Source organism: Micrasema longulum, unplaced genomic scaffold (genome assembly GCF_059751315.1).
Source record: "Micrasema longulum isolate JH-2025_06_02 unplaced genomic scaffold, ASM5975131v1 h1tg000452l, whole genome shotgun sequence".
Classification (NCBI taxonomy): Eukaryota; Metazoa; Arthropoda; class Insecta; order Trichoptera; family Brachycentridae; genus Micrasema; species Micrasema longulum.
The window spans coordinates 849,661-874,307 of record NW_028277651.1 but is presented as its reverse complement, the minus strand read 5'-3'; the positions used below and the strand labels follow the sequence as shown (position 1 = coordinate 874,307).

At 32.3% G+C, this 24,647-nt stretch overlaps 1 long non-coding RNA gene across 1 annotated transcript in view; it reads right to left on the bottom strand.

The window, feature by feature from the left end:
* Window positions 1-972: 972 nt before the first annotated feature.
* The window catches only part of LOC148281510 (uncharacterized), a 172,120-nt gene continuing 148,445 nt past the window's right edge, over window positions 973-24,647 (bottom strand). Inside the window, exon 3 of the long non-coding RNA XR_015822342.1 lies at window positions 973-1,069. This is a non-coding gene — a long non-coding RNA (uncharacterized LOC148281510). The remainder of the gene's footprint in view (window positions 1,070-24,647) is intronic.

The following is a 24,647-nucleotide window of genomic DNA, read 5'->3' as shown; positions in this document are numbered from 1 at the left end:
ATCTACCACAACTTGCTACCCATTTTCTTATAAGGAGTTATTTAGAACTCGTTGAAAATGGATCCCAACTTGAAATAAATAAATAAGGTAATTCATGTTTTAAAAAAAAAAAAGATTAAGCCAAATATGTTAACATTATAAATGTTTGTAAAAGGCAAATTTGCCGTTTATGTTTATAAAAAAAATCATAAGAACGCAAATATTTGTTTTTTCCGAAAAAAAAAATGGTTTTTAAATCTAAATTTGTTGCAACAGAGGGGGAAAAATTTTTTAAGAAGGGAATATGGAAGTCTATGCATTTTAAGGGCTTATGGCCTGCCGTTGGCTGGTTTAAATGGCCACTTTACACATTGTGAAACATTCACTGTCATTCTTCCTGTTTATACAGGTATTCATTAAACCTTGCCACATCCGAAACCACGATGATCAGTATGAGCAAGAAGACCTATTGGCTCATCAAATATTTTTTTTTAAAACGAATGAAATTTAAAAAAATAAAATATCAAAAAAATCAAATGGTTGCTTACTTCTGCAGGGGAGAAACAAGGAGGGGCAGTCTGATACTGCGCCGCACTCCCCTCACTCCTCCCCTGCAGAGGTAAGCAACCATTTGTTTTTTAAATATTTTATTTTTAAAAAAATTCTTGGTTCTAAATATTTTTTTTAATATGCTAATGTGTCTTCTTGCCCATACTGATCATTATGGTTTCAGATGTGACAGGGTTTAAAGAATACTCTGTTTATCCACATTTCCTCCGAGTCTTCCATCTGTCGACTTGTTTTTATTTTATAACAATTTATCAGAGTGTTATAAAGTCAATGCTGATTCAATCACTAAAATGATGTATTTAGTATTTACTCGTTAGCGCCTTAAAAAGGTTGGTTTAAACCGGTTCTGGAGTTATTTTAGTAATTTGAAATAAAGTTTATTATACATTATGAATTGAATATGAAGTTTAAAATAAATCTTACCTCATCGAATTCGTATATAATGCCGGAACACCATCTTGGCTTCAGGCACTAAACTAAGTAATCTAAACACTTCACTCGGCTTCTCCGACTCCTTTTACTGAAACAAAAAACAAACCAAATATTACAATACTATACTTTTTTAATTGACAATCGATTTTAGGACGAAAATTGTCCCTATTACATCAATGTATTTTTTTAAATTATTAATTTATTAACGGTCGTAGCTAATTTGTACAAATTGTGTAACATAGTTCAACAACAACAATAAGTAACATAATTTAAAAGTAATAATTTTTAAGGTACACATTAAGTCTTTAAATCTTACATACAGTATACAGAATGAGGAATTCCAGCCCAACCCGGAATTAAATTTTAAAAATGTTTTCGTGTACACGTGAATATTTAAACAATTTGGAGTAGGATTAAATATCTCAAAAATGCACGCAAAAATAAATAAAATATGTTAAAAATAGTATTCATTTTAAAATCGTAAATAATGACGTCACTCCTTATATCTACGTGTATTATTTCCGGTTTCTGCTTTAAAGCCCCCGCACCTTGTAAGGAACGTTTTGACCATAGAAAAAAAAAGAGTATAATATAAAGAAAGTACGGTAACTGCAAAAGTCAAATATCTAGGGCACATACTGACTGATAATTGTAAAGATGATCAGGACATAGAGAGACAGAGAAGAGCCATTAATGACAGGGCCTCTATGCTAGCGAGACGCTTCTTTCAATGCAGTAACGAATTGAAGAAAATCATATTTACTTCGTATTTGACGTCCATGTATACAGCGGAACTTTGGAACAACTATACGCAAGGAGCGTGGAATAAATTAAGGATCACGTATAACAACTCATACAGACAATTATTCGGATTGCCTAGGTACTGCAGTGCCTCTGAAATGTTTACAGCTGGACGAATAAACACCTTCGCTGCCCTGCTTCACCAAAGAGCCTGGAGCCTATGGGAACGCCTAAAAAACTCTAATAACGAAATTCTCCAAGCCACTGCAGAGTGGATCCAATCACCGTTGTTCGAGCGATATGTTAAGACCACCATAAGTGCTGCAATATAAAATTTTATTTTATGTTTATATTTGTTTATTGTTATATTTATGTTTATTGTTATATTTTTGTTTATATTTATATTTATGTTCATGTTTACATGGTAGAATTGGCTCTGCACTTTATAGCCATTTTACTGGAATAAAAATTAAAAAAAAAAAAAAAAAGAGCGAATAATTCGATTACAAACGAAAACAACCATAACATAAAAAAGAGCAAATTACGATCAACTAAATGAAGTAATCAATGCAATATTCCATAGATTCTTGTCAGTTTTGTTATTGGCTGGAGAAATACAACTTACCGCGGTCAGTGAAAGTAAGAACGCCAACCATTTCATGACGTCACTACTAAAAAGTGACACACTGATTACAGTCATTTGGCGCGGTATATGATAAATGTAATTTTAAAAAATCATATCTTTGTAAATAACACACAATTTTTTTAAAATTATGTATTAGAAAACAGTGGAATTCCTCATTATATCTACTCTTTTTATTTGATTATAAATTAAAACTAATGTCTGAGCGCCCTATGACAAACGATTATCGAATAGTTTATCGGGACAAAATATATTTTAATACTTTGATTTCTTTATAATGTATTAAAATTGTAATAATGTGTATATTTTATTGAATAAAGACTGAAAAAAAAAATTCATGATGTACACATCGTACCTTTAGAACGAAAACGACTCAACTAAAAAAAACAACTTTTTGAGAATTTTATTTTTTATTTTTTTATTTTTTCATATTTATTACAGCAATTTACAATGAGTAATTTATACAACAAATTAATTAAGTAGTAAATGTACACATATTTATTTTTTATTTTTGGTGGTGGTTAATCTAAACTGCCTAACTAGGGATAGCTTCCCCGTTCTAAGGCAGTGAATTATGTATTTTATAATAATATTTCAAAATAATTACAATTTTATTATTATGTGTGCTTTTTCAGTCTTAATAGTAAATAATAAATACACAGTGAAAACAAAAATAATACCAGAATCTCTATATCCTAAGTCCTGAGTCCTGCAAATGAAGAATGTAAATTGTGACAGTTTCGTTTTCTTTCGTACTTTCCGAAGAAAACGCCAAATTTTAAGTTAAAAATTATACCGAAGGCTTTCAGCTACGAACATATGAAAAAAAGGCGTGATTAAAATAAATTATTATAAGTTTAAAAAAGACAATAATTTAATGAGTCATTATTTGATTTAAAAAAAAAACAAACAAAAGATAAATAAGATGATCAGGTCACCGAACACAATATGTTTTTATTTATTTACGAAATGACATTAACTTAAATAAGTCACTAAAATTATCGAGTCGGAAAGAAACAATCACAAAGCTAAATTGGTCGTTTTAATATTTTTTTAATAAAGTAAACATGCCGCCATTTGTATCAGAATAAAATCAACTCAACCGGCTTTCGGTCACTATATGTTTGTCTGCGTTGAGTCCTTCACACAGCAATGTAAACAAAACACTAATTGCGTCGCTTTGTACTGACGCGGAATCTTAATTCTCTGAGTGAGACCGATGTAGCGGTTTTGTCCTATTCTCCCCCTAATGTTGCGTTTTTTTAAATGCAGAAAAATGGATAATGTTCATTGACGTCGTTTTATGATCTTTACACATTTAAAGTTTTCGTCCATAAGGTGCGACATAAACATTATGTATGGTGTACGCGTTAGTATAAATAAATTGAATTTTAAAATTTTATAAACAGATTAATTTTTGGTTTATTGGTTATTGTTGTAATGTCAGTAGTATCTATATCCTATGTACAACTAAATGAGTATGTTAAACCAATACTGGTATAAGAAGTATAAAAATTGGAAAATTGTTTTAAGGCGTTGTCTAGTAGGTGAATCGGTTCAGCCGGATGAATCTCACCCACATAAAAAAGGTTTCAGCTCAAAATTCAGAAGTTAAAAAATGGAAGAGTTCATGAAATATGGATGTTTAAACATAGGCGGAATGGTAAATGTTACAGTGTGAAGTAAACAGCCAATCACAGGTCATAAGCCCTGTAGACAACTAGACTTCCATATTCCCTCCTCAAAAACGTTTTGCCTCTCTGTTGTAACAATTTTAAATCATTATTTATGTATTTATAAAGTGTTTCTGTATACACTACAAAACTAGAGAATTTGAACATGAATATGGAGTCCTCGGGTTAGGTTATTCTCTGTTGTTATGCCTCGTTTGAAAGAATAGAGTTTAATTTATATTGTTAATATTTTTTCTTTGGGTTATTTGATCAAACAACTAGAAACCTAACCTCTTCTAGTCATTCAATCGTATCGATTTCATATCCAAACAAGATCAAAGCGACCGAAAAATCGCGAGCCAGCAAAGTACATTGTACACACAGCCAAACTACAGATTTATGTCAAATTAATTATTTATTGAGACAAATCCAAAAGGCATTACTAATACCGTCTGGAGATAAAAAATAAGTCAAAGTCTGTAATAACTTTGAATCCGTTCCCCGTAGTCAGAGAAAAGTTGAGATTACTGCTATAGATAAAAAAATAAAAAATAAGAGCTTCACAAAGAGTTCACCATCAAACGAAAGATGTTTAGTATCTACGGGAGTCTACCAGTTTCGGTTCTTCTCGGCTTTCCTCGGCTGTGTTCGCTCCACAAAGGTTCCGATCAGGCATTAACAATGTGTACGCACAAAAGAGGATTTGTTTGTTGGTTTTTCGAGGAAAATAATTGTCCTTTGATCGGAAGGAAAACTAAACAGAGTCCCTCGAAGCACCCACAACCGTTGTTTTAATTGGAAAATTTACAAAAAAGGAAAATCGCATCATTATTTATTTCTCTTTGTTTCAAACGTAGTTCAGTGTACTTATATTATAATCCCCTATAAATTCTAACGATAAAAATGTATTTAGCCAGGATACAATAAGAGACTGGAGAACAGGATATTAATTATTTAAATTTTAAATTAATAACTTAAAAAGCAATAATAATATTCAATAAATTCCTAACACCTATTTATAATCAACCCGGATCCGATAATGTTTTTCCATTACATATTTCTGTGCCTCAGAGGCAGACGGATGCAAATCCAGAATTCGATAATATGAAATTTTGATTTTCGTATTCAATTTATGATCATGTCCATTGATTTTGAAGAAATGTAAGTCTTGTGATGAAAGAACCAATGTATATAAATACTAAAATTGACAAAATAAATACAACAACTTTGTTTTTAACCACTATTTTTTATTTTTCACCGACCGGTTTCAAAGCATACAAGCTTCTTTGTCAAGGTTTACGTAACTAATGAATTGATTCATTTTTATTTTATTTCTATCGTGTTCACTAAATACTACACGTGGATCCAATAAATCAAGTGGTTTTTTCTTACACGAGTGGTAATTTGATATCATTATTTTCGAAGTAAGACAGGAGAGGACTAAAAGAAATATCGTTTATTTGGTTATTAATTATTGTTTTCTAATTATGAATCGCTTTTTTAATTTCTAAGATTTCTAAGTTGTCTAATTTTAATATTTTATTTTCAACATGGAGTACTTTTAATACAGTGTCTTTATTGAAGTTATGATTATTTTCTATCAGATGATTTGCGAATTCAGAAAAATTATTATTATTTAAGCATCTTAAGTGTTCTTTTACTCTAATATTAAAGTCTCTTTTAGTTTTTCCAATGTAGATTGAATCGCAATCATGACAATTTAATTGGTATATTCCAGATTTATTATATTTATGGACTTTGTCTTTGTGATTTTTTAACAATGTTCCTATATTATTAGTTGTGTAGAAAGCCGGTTTAATGTTTGATGGTAGGGAATTTGATAATTGTTTTGAAAAAATGTCATTTATAAAAAGAATACGCCTCCATTGTTTACGTGGGTTTGCTTAGTGCTTCAAATATAAACTTTATACTAAAAATGACGTTTGGATTTGCATCTCTCTGCCTCCTAAGTACAGATTTTATGTCTTTGCTTTTTCTTTTTCGTTTCGTTTCTAGTTTTGTGTAATTGTATATAATTGTATTTTTCGTTATAAAACAAATTTAAAATGAACTCCGTTCATAAAGTCATTAAAATATATATATATATATAAATAAAAGATACGGGTCGTGGAAAGGAGCAAAATCAGAAGGTCTGAGGCACAAATCTGGCTCAACAAACATTTGTTTTCTTAGTTTTTTTACATGACCTATTTACCAAAAAATACCCATAAAATTGGGTAAATCATTAGAACGCAAATAAGTATTTTTTATGAGAATCGGGGAGCACAAAACCAAAATAAATCATAATTAATGATGGGTGTAGAACGTCAAGGTAAATGATAAATTTATATTAATTTGTTAAATGTGATAAGTGAACCAATTAGTGCCCTATGCATAAAAACGTAAAATGAATAATAGGTTGGGGCGTTTCTAAGATCCAGCTGTTGTTGTGTATAGATTTGAACTTCAAAGAATAAAGTAGACAGCTTAGAGACGGATTATTATACTACGAAAAAATCACCGTACACAAGTAACTATGATAACATTGTATTTATAAAAAGAAAAGTTGATCAAAGGAATAATTTTCCATTTTCATACTGAGAAAATATGAATACAAGGTAAAATGTGCCTAGAGACTAATGAGGAATTTCGGTGCTACGTTTTATTTTTGATACATTATTAGAAATTTTCCGTTTTTTATTGACACCTCAGTATAGGTACTTATATTATAGTTGTGTTTCAAATATTAGCGTTAGCAACGTTTAGGCGTGAAACAGGGATGTGTAATGTTACCATGGTTGTTTAATCTATACATGGACAACTGTATGAAAGATTATATAATGTATGGGTATTGTAGCAAAAATGAATAATTTTTTAGTAAGCTGCTTGTTGTATGATGATGATGCAGTTCTGTTGGCAAGCATTCAGAAGGATTTTGGCTGGTTTGATATTCTTGCACAAATTAAGATCTAACTGTATAGATGCCCATGGTATCCTTGCTCAGATAAACCTTAATGTACCTCGCCGTAACTTGCGTACCAATCCTGTCTTTGCTGTGGGAAATTATAAAACTAACATCGGATTCTTTTCCCCTCTGCCGAGGATCCTCAGAACAGTGAACGAAATCTCGCTAAACGGTACTGTCGATGTGCTCCTACAGCAAGGGCAGGCATTTAAGAAGCAAGCGGTGTTGTCTCTCCTGACTCGCGATGTCACACTTGCCATTTCTATATACATACCTTTTGTTAATTATACACATTGTTAATTTAAGTTGATTTTAAGAATGTTTAGATTTAGTATAACTCATTAATGCCAATCTATTAGGACTTACTTGAGCCTGTTGATTAGCTTTTTTTTTTTTTTAAAGCAGCAACGAGGATTTGCAACAAATAGTCTCTAGAATGTATGATGTATGCCTAGAGAGCGTATTGGCGATGAACGGTAGTAAGTCAAAAGTGATGGTATTGAAAAGGAGAAGTGAGGTTATTGACTGCATAATAAATGAAAACAACTAATGTCTTGAACAAGTAGAAGAATTTGTGTATCTGAGAAGCATGTTTACAAGAGATGGGAGAGTAAAAAAAGATGTTAAAAGGCGAATGAATGCGGGCAACAAAATGAACGACGCACTAAGCACAGTAATTGCTCATAAAAAATGACAATCGAAGCTTAACTGGCAGTGCACAACGGAGTTTTAGTCCCAACATTTATGTATGGAAGTGAAACATGGAACTGGCAGAGGAAGGATGAAAGCCGAGTGAACGCGGTTGAAATGCGATATCTTAGACGAATGTGTGGAAAATTAAAGTATGACAGGTTTTCGAATCTGAGTGTAAATCTGAGGCAGGTATTATTTATACGATTAAGAAAGGGTATCTGAGATGGTTTGGTCATGAGGAAATAATGGTAAAACGGGTATGTAAAATGAGAATGAACGGTAACGTGGCACGAGAATGACTAAGGAAGACGTGGCATGACAAGATAAACAAAAATCTTAAATCTGGTCATGTCAAAAGCGGACAGAACCGAAAGGCATGTATGACAAGATGTATGAATCTATGCCAGGATAGACGTGTGTGGCGGTCCATACTCTCTGCCTACGCCTACGGAGAAATGACGTGATGGTAGTAGTAGTAGTAGCTTTAGTACAAAGTGCGCAATGAAAAAGATTGATATTTTTTAAATGCACTATTTAACGAAGCCAAAGCAAATATTTCATTATTATAATGGCATTTGACGCCACCATGATTGTTGAAACTTTTAGGTATTTAAAATCTCTGCTTTTATTTTTACCTGCGACGCCACTACCAGTTTCTCAAAAAATAAGCATTTTGAATATTAAAAAGAAAGGTCGCCGTACAATAAAATATTCATGTTTAAGATTCCTTATTTATTAATTAATTAAAAAAATATAGAGACATCCACCAGTACATTCCCCGATCACGAAACAAAACTTATAAAGGACATTTAAAGTCAATTAAGTTTGGTGCAAGATCCTTGCAACACATAGCTTTTAAAAGGTTTAATCAATGAGGAAGTTCAGTGGTTTTTTTTGTTGTAAGACTATAAATTAAGCCAAAACAAGAAAAAAAAAACATGTATCGTGTTTTCAGCGCTATGATTCGTTTAAAGTATGGCATTTCTGAAATACATCCGCGAATGCATCTCAAATTATCTTCCGCTTTTTTTAGTCAGTTCTGCCGATTGGTCCGATAATTATTATTATTATTACTATGGATAATTTATATAGCGCCATTTCCGTAACATCATACCTCAAGGGCACTTTACAAAGTGATTATATAAAGAAATAAATGTAATTTCAACTTTTTGCATTTGTAATTTAAGAAAAACAATGCACTTGGTCAGGTAAGTAAGCCGCGAATCTTCCACAACTCTCTTGTCATTGGTTGATTTATATGAACTAGTGACGTCGTTAAAAGTAGTTCGTTTCTATTTAAATATTTTTTTAGTACATTTTTAAAAAGCTTTGCCGTACAATTTAACACTCTAATTTTTGCCGCGCGTAAGAAAATATTTTTTGTATACAATATCCGTTGGGCTAAAGTTCTTTTCTTAATCTTAATCAAATCTACCTGACTCAGATTTACACTCTCGCCTGATTTTATCATTTGTAACCCTGTCATACATTTATTTCCAACATATTCGTTTAAGAGATCGCATTTCGGCCGCGTTTAGGCTTTCATCATTCCTCTGTCAGTTCAATATAAAACATTAAATAATTTAGCGTGCGAAGCTGTTTATTTTTTGATAATCACGAACCGTAATTAGAATTTTAAATTAATAATGAATTGAATAGATTTGTCAATAAACGAGTTTCGGTTTTGTTCTCCAACACGGATTTAGCGTATACAAGCTTGCGCTTGCTCCAAACGTTTTTTTGTAAAATGCGGATATTGAAATACAAGCAAATTATTCAAGTGGGGAATTTTAAATCTGCTTACAAAATTTTATCGTGTCGCGTGGATTTAGATGATAGATGTGAAATGGGCCAAATTCTCACCATACTACCCTACCAATCGCGTAGTCTCACACGGTAATTAAATATGTTGCCCGAAGACAAACATAACTATAACTATTTGGATAAAATACAGAAGGGGTGGTCGTTTTTGCACATAGCAAAATAATATTATAGTACTTCTTGCTAATGAAGTAAAATGTTTTCACCAATTTTTCTGTCAAAGGGATGCCTGAAATTCGCCGTATCATTGTATCTATTAATCCCAGCGCATGTGTGTAATCCGGTGCTCGTCAAACTGTCTGACTACATTGGTAAAAACTGACAATTATAAAATAAATATTTTAAAATAATTAAACTAAATATTTCATTAATCACCAAAAAAAAAACTGCCGACCGGTTATAAACCATGTCAAGGGTTAGAAATAATTAAATATTTAATAAAATAAAAAAGACAAATTTATGAATTATAAAAATTAAAAATGACCTGGAAGGGGCAACAAGATTTATGCATTTAAAAAAAAACATTCCAGTGAATAAGTGATTTTTTTGGTAACTGTAATTCACTAAAAGCAAAATTTGTTTTTGTTACTGTAAATTATATGCGTATTTTTATTATTATAATCATTATAATATTATTATAATCCATTATCCATAAGGACAATTAGTAAGTACTAACAATATAAAATTGCTATTAAGAAATGGATAGTGGAGGTGGGTTGCGCGCGGATCGATGAGTGGTCAAATAGGTAAAAATGTGTGTACTGTTTGTGAAATTTGGTCTACAGGTCTATATTAATTGGTTATGTTTTTTATGATTATTTTAGTTTATATTGCTTATTATGTTAATGATAATTAGGTTAATTAGATTAATTACGTTTTTATTTTATTATTATGTTAACTTTATTAAATAACTAATTGAAGGCATGTTTTACTTATAGTAAAATGTTTACCTCGGAACGGGACACCCCAGTGAGGGAACATTATTCTGTATAAAAAAAGAATACAAACATTGTAAAAGTATAAATAAAAGAATAAAAATGCAGTTCCACCAAGAAATGTCAGTAGAAAAACTCAATCTAAAAGATCACATTAGTTTTTTAAAATTCTTTTTCATTTTGAGAGCACTTGGGAGATATCTGGCGTGGAGGTTCTTTAGTAAAGAAAGTTATGCAGTAGCACGTCGATAGTCAGCGATAACGCGCAAAAATGTAAAAGTATTCGTTTCTTGTGGCATTGGTTTTAAGTTTAAGGGGACGGGTGCTTTCTGCGCGGGTTGCGTTTTACTAGGGGCGAGAAATCCGTGTCCGAAGGGTCCTTTTCCACAGTCCGGCTGACCGCGTCAAAGGCCGGCCGGCCGCGTCACATCAAAGGGACCGCGCGATGGGGAGGGCTGGTGGAGTGGTAGAAAGTAGTAAGAACCTATATGGGAACACAACGCACCACGGGGTATTTATTACAAGGCTTTTTACGGTTATGATTTCCGCAAAATGGAGCGCACTTTTTATAATAAACTGACTGATTAAAATATGACTTATCTAAAAAAAGCGATTGGTTATAATATGACTTATATTAGTTCGTTTTTGTCCAACATACCATGTTTAAAAAAATTTAGTTAAGCGTACAGGAGTTCTGAGAAAGCCTTCATTTATAAAAAAAAGTAATTTGTAAAAAATATTTAAGGGGTTTTTTAACAAATTTTATTTTAAGTTGTGGTCATTATTTATGCATTTTTCGTAAAAAAAAAACTTTAAAGCTCTCTACTTGCAGATTAGTGTTTTGGTTTGTTGGACGAAAACGGACTGAAGCGACGTTATATAATGAATCCTGAATTCTTACTTTTGTATATTTTGTCAATTTTATACTAAACATGTCGCTAGCCCAAAGAAACAGTGAGAAAACCCTAAATTTCCAATTTTGAGATACACGTGCAGATATGTTGATAAATGAAATAAATTCATGTTTTCAAATAATGAAATATTACAGTAAGATAGTTCTCTGTAAAAATATAGAATTCATCATCTAATTCAAATAATTTAATTAAGGCCGACCCTTTAAACCCCTCAAAGTCCGATTATCTCAGAATATATAATTTTTTACTTCATGTTTTGTTTTTTTACGCAAATAAAGGTTTTTATTAATAAATTAAAAAATGGAGCGAATTAATACGATGAACATAGCTAACAACCAAGAAAGATTCGTGCCTGTGAACTAGCCGTGGCGGTGTTGGTGACGCGGCCAACTATGAAACCGGCGTCGCGGGTTCGATTACCGCCAGTTGCAAAAAAAAAGAAATAATATTTTTCTTCTTGGTTGGTTTGCGTATTATATAGAGTATTTTTCATAAATCTTTTCAAATCGTTTTCCTAAGCGCTGACAAGCCTCGAAAACAAAGGCTTAGTGGGTTATTCCTTTATAACAATATATTGTTTTAAACTACTAGTATGATCTGTAACACTTAATGGGCCTGCCACACACTCGACGAGTGGCATGGGAAGTAGCGAGAAAAGGAGGCAGAGACGTAGTGTGGCAACATAACTCGTCATGCCGCACGTCATGCTCTTCGTCGTGCCCACCGCTCCCTATTTTGTCGGTTTTTAAGCGCGAGTCAAAGGACCGGCAATATGAGCGCGAGAAGCTGGCCACATAATCGCGCGGTCGCAGTACGCATCGAGCGCTCACACAAGACGCACGCGTCATTTATGAATGATGTATATTTCTTTGTATGACATTTTTTAGATATATTTTTTTTGTTTTTTATACAATATATGTACATAAGAGGTGAAAAAAAGTATTAAAAAAAATAAAGGATAATAACATAGCAATGAAATACATATTAACAGTAAAAATAGTTAACAAAAAATCCCACAAAGGCATGGCCTGTTCGTAGGTATACAAGAAATGCTAATGAATTTTTGCTCCTATAAAAAATAGACAGGTATAGTATTTTTGTGTAATATAAGAAAGAGAAAAGAAAATATTCTGTAAAAGATTATAAGGTACTTTTTTATTTTATAGTTATTAAAAAAGGAAATAAAAAATATAAAAAAACAAAAATAAAAACATTATTCCATATTAATATACATTGATATAATAAGCTGTACTAAAAATGCATAGCGCGCACGCTGTCGCAATTTCATCGTCCATTGTCTAGAAAGACAAATGACAAGTGCGATTAATTGCGCGAGTAGAGCAGTGTGTGGGCGGAGAGGGCGGCAGCGCGAGGAGCATAAGCATGAGCAGCGCAAGGAGCATAGAGTGGCGAGGCTGTAATAACTGTTTACAGACTATCGGATTTATTGTTACTAGTATATTGATTTCTATAACAATGTTAGCAATACTCTCAAAAATAAATCTAAAAGTTTGTTTTTATTTAAGTACTTTGTATCATTCCTCCCTAGGAAGCTAGCGAGCTGCGAGTTGTATGCAAGGACGGGACGGAGATGTCTAGTGATGGCCGCCACCAGGTGCGGTGGTGAAGCTATATCTCGCGTGCTACCCAACTCTATTCACGGTCTTATCTACACGGATCACTTATCCATCTTACATCTTACCTCACCAGTTCCTCCGCTGAGTGAACTAAGATTAGGTTGAAAAATATATTATGTTAGTTTTCAATTTCGCAAACATATTCATACTTACATATTTCAATTACATGTTTTAATATCAACTGATCACAGTAATTGCTAATAAAAAGTATAGGTACTTATATTATATTTATGTTTCAAAGCTTTAGCGTTAGCAACGTTTAGGCGTGAAACAGGGATGTGTAATGTCACCATGGTTGTTTAATCTATACATGGACAATTGTATGAAAGAGATAGAATGTATGGGTATGTAACAAAAATTGATAATTTTTCAGTAAGTTGCTTGTTGTATGCTGATGATGCAGTTCTGTTAGCAAGCAGCAACGAGGATTTGCAACAAATAGTCTCTAGAATGTATGATGTATGCCTGGAGAGCGAATTGGCGATGAACGAAAGTAAGTCAAAGGTGGTGGTATTTGAAAGGGGAAGAGAGGTGCATAATAAATGTAAACAACGAATGTCTTGAACAAGTAAAAGAATTTGTGTATCTGGGAAGCATGTTTTCAAGAGATGTAAGAGGAGAAAAAGATGTTAAAAGGAGAGTGAATGCGGGCAACAAAATGAACGACGCACTAAGCACAGTAATTGCTAATAAAAATATGTCAATCGAGGCTAAACTGGCAGTGCACAACGGAGTTTTAGTCCCAACACGAATGGAAGAGAAACATGGAACTGGCAGGGGAAGGATGAAAGCCGAGTAAACGCGCTTGAAACGCGATCTCTTAAACGAATGTGTGGGAAATCAACGTATGACAGGGTTACGAATGACAAAATCAGGCGAGTGTAAATCTGAGTCAGGTATAATTGATAAGATTAAGAAAGGGTCTCTGAGATGGTTTAATAATTTAGAACGAATGGATGACGAAATAATGGTAAAACAGGTATGTATGGTGAGAATAAACGGTAAAGTGGGACGAGGATAACCAAGGAAGACGTGGCATGACCAGATAAACCTAAAACTTAAGTCTGATATGAATGTGGAAGAAGCTAGAAATGTATGCCAGGATAGAAGTGTGTGGCGGTCCATACTCTCTGCCTACCCCTACGGGAAATGGCGTGATGGTAGTAGTAGTAATCTCAACTAATCGACACTATTCCGTGATTAGAAAGTATTTTTTTTCATTTTTAAAGCTATTTCTCTCTCACACATATTTAACAAGCTTTTACCCGCGGCTTCGCTCACATTATATCAGAGAAAAAGCTAAGTAATTAGTTTTGAAGTTTAATAATACGAATTTTCCAGGTGATTTTTCTTCGGGATAAAAAGTAGGCTGTACATAGCAACTGTGCTAGTCCTTCAACTATCGCTATATAAAAAAAGGACGATCTTTATGTCCATGGCGACGTAGCATCGTTATTCTGTATGTTAATTCATTTCTCACTAAGAATTCATTGTTTCACAACGAATTTTCCGAAATGAATTATATTTTTTTCAGGGTGAAGAGTAGCCCATGACATTACTCGCCTCTCCGGCTATCCTTATTTTTAAAAATCGCGTTGATCAGTTGCTCTATTGCGACGCGAAGGAAACACAAACAAACAGACAAACAAACTTTCGCACTTAAAATAAAATTAGTACGGATTATTTTATTTTCTTTATTTTTCTCCTTCTGTAACCATCACAATTTACAATTGAGAAATATATATTTGGTCTTTTTATTTTAAAAAGCGATTTTTATACACTTGTATTTTTGTGAAAAACTGTACGATTTCTTTAATATTAATAGAATGTTGTTCCTGATCCTGTTCCCGGCACCCTGTTCCCGGCACTCACACTCCTTTCAATATCTTTCTTGGTCTTTCCATCCCTAGTAAACATACTTTACTTTACTTTTTACTTACGGCGGCCTCCGTGGTGTAGTGGTCATGACGCTTGACTCACGCACGGAAGGTTCCGGGTTCGATTCCCGGTGAGAACACAAAAATTAAAATGTGATTTTTCTCAAGCCTGGGTGCTCTGTGATGTAATTCACCACTGTAATTAGGCCTCCTGGCCTGTTGTGGTGCAAAAAAAAAATGTAAAAAATGTACTTCCCAGATACACAAATTCTTCTACCTGATTCAGAATATCTCCATTCACACTGATCGTAAGATAATTAAATTTAGTTATATTTGCATCCCTCTCAAAAACCATCACTTTCGATTTATCAACGTTCATAAGCAAATCGCTTTTCTTGCATACATCGTAGACTTTTGTTACCAAGAATTGAAGGTCATCTTTGCTGCTAGCAAGAAGCACGGCATCATCCGCATACAAAAAACAGTTAACAGTTATACCACTCATTTTTGCCCCCATTCTTAAATCTTTCAGTTCTTTTTTTTACATAAAGCGAATTTTTTAATCTCCAAGTTACAAAATATTTATTTTCTCCGTTTTTTGTTTTATGTAGAAACGTCCTTCTCTTATGACGGCAATATCATTCTAATCAAGCTATATTTAAGGACTATAGTGAAAAATATCTTCGACGAGAGGCGATTAAGCGCAGCTAAATAATAATAAAACGGCGGTGTTAGGTTGTTGATAGAGAACTGGTTTGGACAGAGGGTGAAACGTATCCGATGCACGCTGCACGCTGCATGCTGGGCATGGCATAGCGGTACGAGAATGCATCTCGTGTCGGTCAGACGCTTCATTATTAAACATTCATTCGGTGCAATAAAACTGCGATTCGTAAAAAAAATAAACGGATAAAAATACTTTCTTAATGTTATTAAATATTTGTGTATAACCACTTACCGACTATTCTATGTCTACCGGCTTCGAGACGTACTCGTCTCTGCCGGGACACCAATTAATGGGTGGGTGTATGGCAGCGAAGTATGAACTTGGAAAAACGGGGATGAAAGTAGGCTGAATGCTGTCGAAATGCGATTTCTCAGGCGAATGTGTGGTAAAACTATGTACGATAGATGCACAAATGTTGAGATCCGTACATTGTAAGGCTGAGACAAGCATTATCGACACAATCAAGAAAGGAGCTCTGCGCTGGTTTGGACATGTAGAGCGAATGGACAGCGAAAGAACGGCTAAAGAACGGCTAAGAATATATACAATGCGAATGTTGATGGATGCAGAAATAGAGGAAGACCAATAAAGACATGGCATGATCAAATCCAACAAATACTTGAAGATGGACATGTCAAAAGAAATAAATGTAAACATATTTAAAATTAAATGTAAAAAGTATATATGTGAAAAATATTAGGTAATATATAGTGTTAATAGTGAATATAATTAATGAACGTGTACATATGAAACAGTGAATATTATAAATTAGGATATTAAGTGTATAATAGTGATAAATAATGTTAGAATAAGTATAGATGTAAATATTGTGTTGTAAATATATATTAGACTATGTTAATTATAGAACTAAATAAAATAAATTATAAAATAAAATAAAGTCGAAATAATCGGCACGCATGCATGACAAGATGTATGAATGTAGAGGAAGCGAGATCTGTATGCAAATATAGTGATGTGGCGTTCTATCCTCTCTGCCTACCCCTACGGGAAAACGGCGTGATAGTTTGTTGTTGTTTGCAAAACCCACAATACACCTTCACCATGGTTGTTTACCATTCCGAATTGCTTGATAAGTTAGAACGATTGCAGAATGTTTGTATACGTTATATTTTTAACCTTCGCAAATTCGACCACATAACCGAATATCGCACGCAACTACACTGGCTCAGTATCAGGCATAGAAGAAACATTCACATTCTATAACTTCTTCACAATATTTTAAATAATAATCCCATTTCGCCTGTTTATCTGAGAGAGCTTTTCCAACCTCTATCACAGCATAGGATAACTCTTTGTTCTAGTAACGAGAGAACCATTACAATACCCATTCACCGCTTTATTTTTTTTTGCCTCCTCTTTCACAGTAGTAGCTGCTCAATTATGGAATAATCTACTCTCTAATTTTAGAGACGTCCCTCCTTTTTTTACATTCAAATCACGTATGAAATGTCACTTCCTGAATATTTGAGTATTTCCTTTCTCCTTTATCTTTCCTTCTCTCTTTACCCTCTCCTCTCTTCATAGTATAGTGTAGATATTTAGTCAATTTTAATTTATTTAAAAATATATATGTTTATCAATATTTAGTTTTATAATAAAAATGTTGTAATATACCAACAATTTGTTAATATCCCACTGATTTTCTCAAATTGAACGGTTTGGGTAGGTAGGAAGAAATTGCCTAAAGACAATGAACCCGCCCTTATGCATATGTATGTAAACTGTATATGTATATAAAGTGTTGTGCTAAAAGTGCTAACACAAACGCATTTAAAATCTACAGGATGTTGATTAAAAAAAGGTTATATTAAATTTGAACCAAATGTGTTATCTTTATTGTTTATCAATAAGTGTGTGTACATAGTTTTTGTTATTTGTTGGTGGAGATTTCATCATCATCATTCCCTTTCCGCACCTAATGGTGCATTAAGGGCATTAGGGCACTGTATCGGTAGACCAATCACAGCGTATCTTAATCATTTTTATTACATAAAAGTAAGATGATGAGTCTTTTTAACCACTTATTTTTTATTTTTTCTACCGACCGGTTTTAAAGCCTAACTAATGAATATATATTAAAAATGCTTTTTTTCGTTGAACTTTTTCAGTGTACAATACAAAATTTAAAGGCAGAGACTTCACAAACATAATTTTGTCAGATATAAAATTGACACTAAAAATGCATTACGTTACTTAATATACATTATAATAGTAAATATGTTCATCTCCCTGCCCATTCTTATCCTTTCTTCATGTATCCTAGTCCCAATTCTGCCCAATTCACAATAACTGTTTTTTTTTTTTAAAGTTTATTTATACAATATGTATTATATTTTCTTTACTAACTTTATATACTTTGAGGAAATCTGTTATTGGTTCTGAGTTTCTACAATGTATCTTTTGTTTACTATGAATATGTATGCAGAACTGTTGGTTTCCCAAATAAAATAAAAAAATATAATCTCCAATATAATTTGTTTTGTGCATTTCAACAACACTGTATTAATATTTATTATAATGAAGACAAAATATTAAATAAAAAACATGCTTGTTTAAAAATAAATAAAAATATGACAATTTCTTAAGTTATGGTTTTTTTCGCTCTAATCCAAAAGAGTTTTTTTTAAACATGAAAAATAATATCAAGAATTTTTTAATCAATATTCTGTACATTTGTTTGCCCTACAAAATGTTTTTGTATAAGTTTTTCGAAAGCGCCAACACTAGATAATCGACCTATACATGATTTGATCAAATGAAAATATATATTTATAAACCAGTGTTTTTAATCCATAGCTATATATATACATCGAAAACATATTAATTTAATTAAATACTTTAAAAAAAAAACGTGACCAACATATTCTTATCAAAAAGAGCAAATCAACTTGAAGAGATCGGGTTAGAATAGTTATAATTTGATTGATTAAAGTATTTTATTATTGTATAATTACTTTAAATATGTATGTATTTCAAGTAATTTATAATGTGTATAGTACGAGTATATTAATACATCATGCTCGATTTTTTAAATATTTTTATTTTCAAGCACTCTTTATACTACATATATGTAAATGGCGGAAATGCCGTATATAAATAAATAAAGAAATTTATTTTTATTTTTTAGAATCGCAGCGAAATTCAGACGAACGAAGAAGCATCCAGTGTATATTTTATTACCATATCATTAGCAACTAACAAAGCAATAGTTGTCTTTGTCACGCTCATAAGCGCGCCTGAGCGCGAAAGAGACAGAGATTATTTTCAAAATGCATATGTCGTGCGATGTCATACCATGAGATTATTTACAGATACTACACAATGCATTTGTGTAAGTATTGCGAACGCGCCAGCTTTAAAAAAAACCACCAGTAAGTGCGTGTAAGGGTTGCTTATTAAAATGCATGTCGTGTTGGTTTTATATTTTTGGTGGGTTTTGCATGTTGGTTTAATTGGTATCCCGACGAAGAGGCGGGTACGTCTCGAAGCCGGTAGACATAGAAAAGTCGGTTAATTGTTATACATATACAAATATTTAATATCATTTAGCAAAATATTGATGATTCACACTTCTTGAAAGTGAATTAAAAAATATGAAGTTATTTGTAAGCAGCAAAATATTCATCTCGCCGAACATCTTCTCGGGGCGAAGTGAGACATAAAATGAAAAATAAAATGATACCTTAGTGCGAGTGTGCGAGTTAAAAGCGGAAACCCGTTATATTCCAGCTTTAAGGTACGAGAATCCGGTAATCAAAAGAACAGACACAATCGCGAGGGCCGAGGGACTACCGGCCTTGCCGCCGGGGCCGCAGGGGGCGCATCCGCTCCGCGCCGCGGCGGCGACTTGAGACGTTCTCGCTCCCGGAGCCACGACAATGGAGATCAAAGTGAGCTCAATGTATGCAATGATCTTAGACTCGGAGCGGTGGTACGTATGAATTAATATTGCCTCTCATTTACAATTTGGTTCACGAGCATTTTGGATCAAAGCTCGACAATTTAATTATTACGCCATAAATAAAAGCACTCGGGAAAGTGAGTTTCGCCACGCGGCGGTCGACACCCGACACGATCATAATACGTTGAATGTACCAACGAAGTATTTTTTTTTTCAATAAATTTACCGACTAAATCCATTATATTTTATTATAACATAAACGGCAAATCTGCCTTTTACAAAAATTTACAATACTAACATATTTGGCTTAATTTTTTTTATTTTAAAACATAAATTTCCTTATACCTAAGATTTATAAAAAAAAAAATTAAACCAAAAAATTGTACAAGAATTATATAAAAAAATTAACCTAAAAAATATACATATTTAGTAGAAAGTTTAAACAATTTAAAAATAAATGTAAAAAACAAATTGAATGATAAAATATTTTAGAGTAATATAAAAATAAAATCATGAACACTGTTTCATACAGCTGGGCAAAGTGAACAAAAAATTGTAAATATTATGAAATGCATATGTAAATAAATAAATTTTTTTGAACATATATTACAATGAAACCGGGTTGCGGTCCTGGGGTAGTATTGTGGACTCACGGGCCAATGGTCCGAGGTTTAAATCCCACTCTACCACAACTCAATTAAAAATTTTCCAACACAAGTTATTTACAACTTTCAAGAAATGGTCTGATTTAAATAAAAATAAAATACTAGAAAATTTAAATATTTGAGTAAATAATGAATCAAGTATTTCCTTTTTTTATTATAAAAAATAATATAAGGATACAATCATAAACAATAACATAAAACTAGAAGCGAAACAATAAAAGAAAAAGAAAAGACAAATAAATATAATGGACAAACATTATGGGATCCAGAAGGACAAATACAAAAAGAAAGTTTACAGATTTAGTTTTAATTGTCTATAGAGTAAAATCGAATTTTCTGTACGATAATGTATTATGGAGGTTTTTTTTTACTACTTATATGTTTCATTACAGGTAACAGACGAAAATACTTACAATATTTTTACAAATAAACAGTTAATTTCCCATTGTTATACTGTCCCAGGTTGATTGTTAATCTATAGATGTAAGGAAATTATTAGTAAGATTTTTGAAATTACAACCGATGTCGTTCGGATCCTGATTTCCGGTAACAAGTCTTATCATTCTGGGTAGAGGTTTCTGGAAACCATAATTAGATGACCGATGAATATAACTTAATTATTTCTGAATCTACCGTGAATGAACAAATAATTAAAACGACACATACAAGCGTGCAGGAAATGGTCTTTCAATTCGTGGGTCTTCTGTGCCTTCAGTCTTTCACGGACTTTCATCAATATCAGACGTGATGTTATGCAGAAATATGCCGTCGTGTGTTATGAACATTTTCTTTAATTGCACTTAAACTGAGAAAAACAGAACATACATATCGTTTAATTCGTAAATAAAATACAATTTATGAAAAAAGTCGTTGATAAATAATTGAAATTTATCTAACCCTTATTGGTTAAATTCATTTAATAAAATATTTTATCTTTAATTTCATATTATATTGTTCATGATAATATTTCTCACAAAGTTTGTAAAGGTTGTCTTTTGTTAAGATTTGTCTGGATGTTTATTGTATTATTGATTTCAGTCTCTGGTTTATTGATCTCGACTGTTTGTCTCATTTTATAATGTTGCATACGATATTGTTATGATATTCTCGTATTGTGTTCATGTTTACTACAATTTTTTTTAAGTTTTAGTTCTTCGTCTACAATTACATTTGTGGCTAATTTATGAAAAAGTTTTAAGGATTCTAGTTGAAAGAGTTCAGTTATATTTAATTGTTTAGTTTGTTTAACGAGTTCGTTAGTTATTGTTAGATAAGGGAGGTCATATACTAACTTTAATATTTTATTTTGCTGTCTTTGTAGTCTCTTTATGTCATTTTGATTTCCTGTTCCCCATAGTAGTACTTTTAAAGTACTAAATAAATTCACAAAAACAACAAATTTCACAGCTGTAGCGTAGTAATGAGTTACACAGAAATATAAACCAAAAAATATTATTTTTATTATACTTTATAAGGTAATTCAACAAAGATACATACTTTAAAACAACAATTTGTAGGTATTCGCCGATACAATTTTACATGCATGTGTAGTATATTTTCAATAATGGATTTACACAAAATAGATAAATGTACATTGTATAGGAGCCAACGTGTGTGGCTATCGTCCCACTTCAAATCGAGAAATATAAAAATGACCATAAATCATAGCTCGTCCGCTGTCACTCGCCCCTTGAGATATTTATACAATGTTGATGGAAATGTTACGTATTAAATGTAACACTAAAATTTTAACTTCCAAATTCTTCTGAAGTACAATCAACATAGAAGTTATCTGGAAACATTATTATAGTTGGATGATAATAATAAAAAAAATAGTATTTTTTATTAATAAACCATTATTATTATTTTTTTTATTATTATTATTATTCAGATACTGAAAATACAAATTAATGTTCTGTATTATAAGTAATCACTTAGAGAAAGTAGATTCTTTAGGCTATTGTTGAACATTTGACGTTTGCATTTGCATCCGTCTGCCTTCGAGGAAAAAAGATATTTAGACTGCCTTTGTTTTAAAGTAATGCAACATACCACACACCTATGGCCCGCATGTTTTGGGAATATAACACATACTGCCGAAACAACAAAATCAAAGTTTTTCATGATACTTTTCCTAACTTATGCTTCTAATCTCTTATAAGGAATAAATCTTAGATAGTAAGTAAATTATTTTTTATTGTTTACAACAGGAATGGAGAAAACCTTAAAGACGGAAATATGGAAGTTTAATTTACAAGGCTTATGACCTGTCATTGGCTGGTTTAAGTGTACTTCACACACTGTGTAACATTTACTATTTTGCCTATATTTGAACATCCATATTTCTTCAAATCTTCCATTTGTTGATTTAAGTGAAGTTAAAGAGTTAAAACCTTTATTGTTGTGAAGAGATTCATCTGACTGAATTATTTCACATACTAGGCAACGCCTGAAAACAATTTTTCAATTTTTAAACTTCTTATTGGACCAGTTGGTTTTATTTTTTATTGTATTGTATATTACATAAGAAATTAAAAAAACAAATGGTTACTGACTTCTGCAGGGGAGAAGCGAGGGGGGCGTGGCCGCGCAGATGACTGTGTATCAGACTTCCCCCCCCCCTCCTTTTCTTTTTCTCTTTCTCCCCTGCAGAAGTAAGCAACCAGTTGTTTTATTTGATATTTTATTTTTGTAAATTTTATTCGTTCTAAAAAAATATTTTAATGTGCTAATATGTCTTCTTGCTCATACTGATCATCGTGGTTTCGGATGTGACAGGGTTTAAAGAACACCCTGTATAATCACTTTGTTAAGCACCCTTGATGTATTATATTACGAAAATGGCGCTATATACGTTATTTATAATAAGAATAATAATAATAATACACAAAATTAATAAATTCAAATTATACAACAATAAAAAAAGGGTGAAGCGGGCGGTTTCAATATACTACGTGTGTCCGCTCGAGGATCATGATATTAAATAACGAATAACGAATCAACGATTTCGATTAATCTATATCACCAGCATGTCAGTATAAAGTCATCGATAGATGTTCCGTCTAATTTATTAGGGCAATCATCTCTTAAAATGTAAGCTTAATAATGTTGGCTTATCGACTCGAAACTGCACATGAATTTCACCCTTAATCCGCTCGTGCCAGGAGCCATATTTCCCCTAGTAAAGCTACCGGCAATTACTAAACTTGTCATCTGCGGCAATAAATAGAACCCCGAAAAGTAAATATATTTTTTCCACTTTTTTGGGACAATCCACGACAACACTGTTATTTATTTATGTGCCGCCTCAAAATAATAACACGAATAAAAACGCGAAATAGAAACCCTTATGTTTTCATGCTCTTGTTCGTTACATTATTAAAATGTTTTAATAAAATCAATTTTTACATCGAACAACATACCTAGTTCTCTTATTTCGCTCACCCTTGACCCTTTCGAGTAGTGTGTCATTTAGACTGTACCTAATAATACATACAATATTTTTTGAGAGATATTACTGATTTACACTAACTAATGCTTAAAAAATATTATTATGCACCAATTATTCAGTTTATTGCAGATAAAATAAAGTATTTGTCTGTCAATAACATAAAATATTTTTTTTATGCCTTCTACAAAAAGGACAACTTTTACATCCTTACAAATTCACAAACAGTCAATAACCTAGAAAAACAAAAGAAATCAAGTAGTTAGGTGTTGTGGTGTATTTTTAATAATATCATTTACTCTTCCATCTGCTGATGTTTTGAAGACGAGAGTCGTAGAAATATAGATGTTCAAATATAGACAGAATGGTAAATGTTTGAATGATGAATGAACATGGTGAATGAATGTTTAATGTAATTAATTCTGTCGTTATTAAAACATGCGATGTCGCATAAAGTAAATAGCCATTCAAGCGTCGATATGTTAATTTACAGCTCCCTAGGGAGTTGAATCCAGTCCATGTCTACAAAACTGTCCAAACTGCCAAAACTATTACGTACAAATATACCTTTTCTGTAAACCAATCAATAAAGACAATTTACAATTAGCTATCACTCAGTGCATTGGAAAAATAGGTGAGTGGATGGCTGAAAATCGGCTTATCCTTAATGCATCGAAAACAGAAAACCTTTGGTAGCCACACCAAGAAGGCAATATATGTTAAAAGAGCCCTCCTTAGACACTGGATCTGATATTATACCCGCTTATTAAGCTTTTAAGCTTTCACATTGACTCTGAACTTTTGCTTGAAAAGCAAATCAGCAAGACAGTCAGTGCTTGTTTCTACCAGCTAAGGAAAATTAAGTGTATCCGAAAACATTTACCTAATGAGGTCTTTTAGTGAACGCATTTGTGATATCAAGAGTCGATTATTGCAATGGAATATATGCTGGCTTACCTAAATATAAAATGGAGCGATTGCAGTCCATTCTAAATGCAGCTGCTA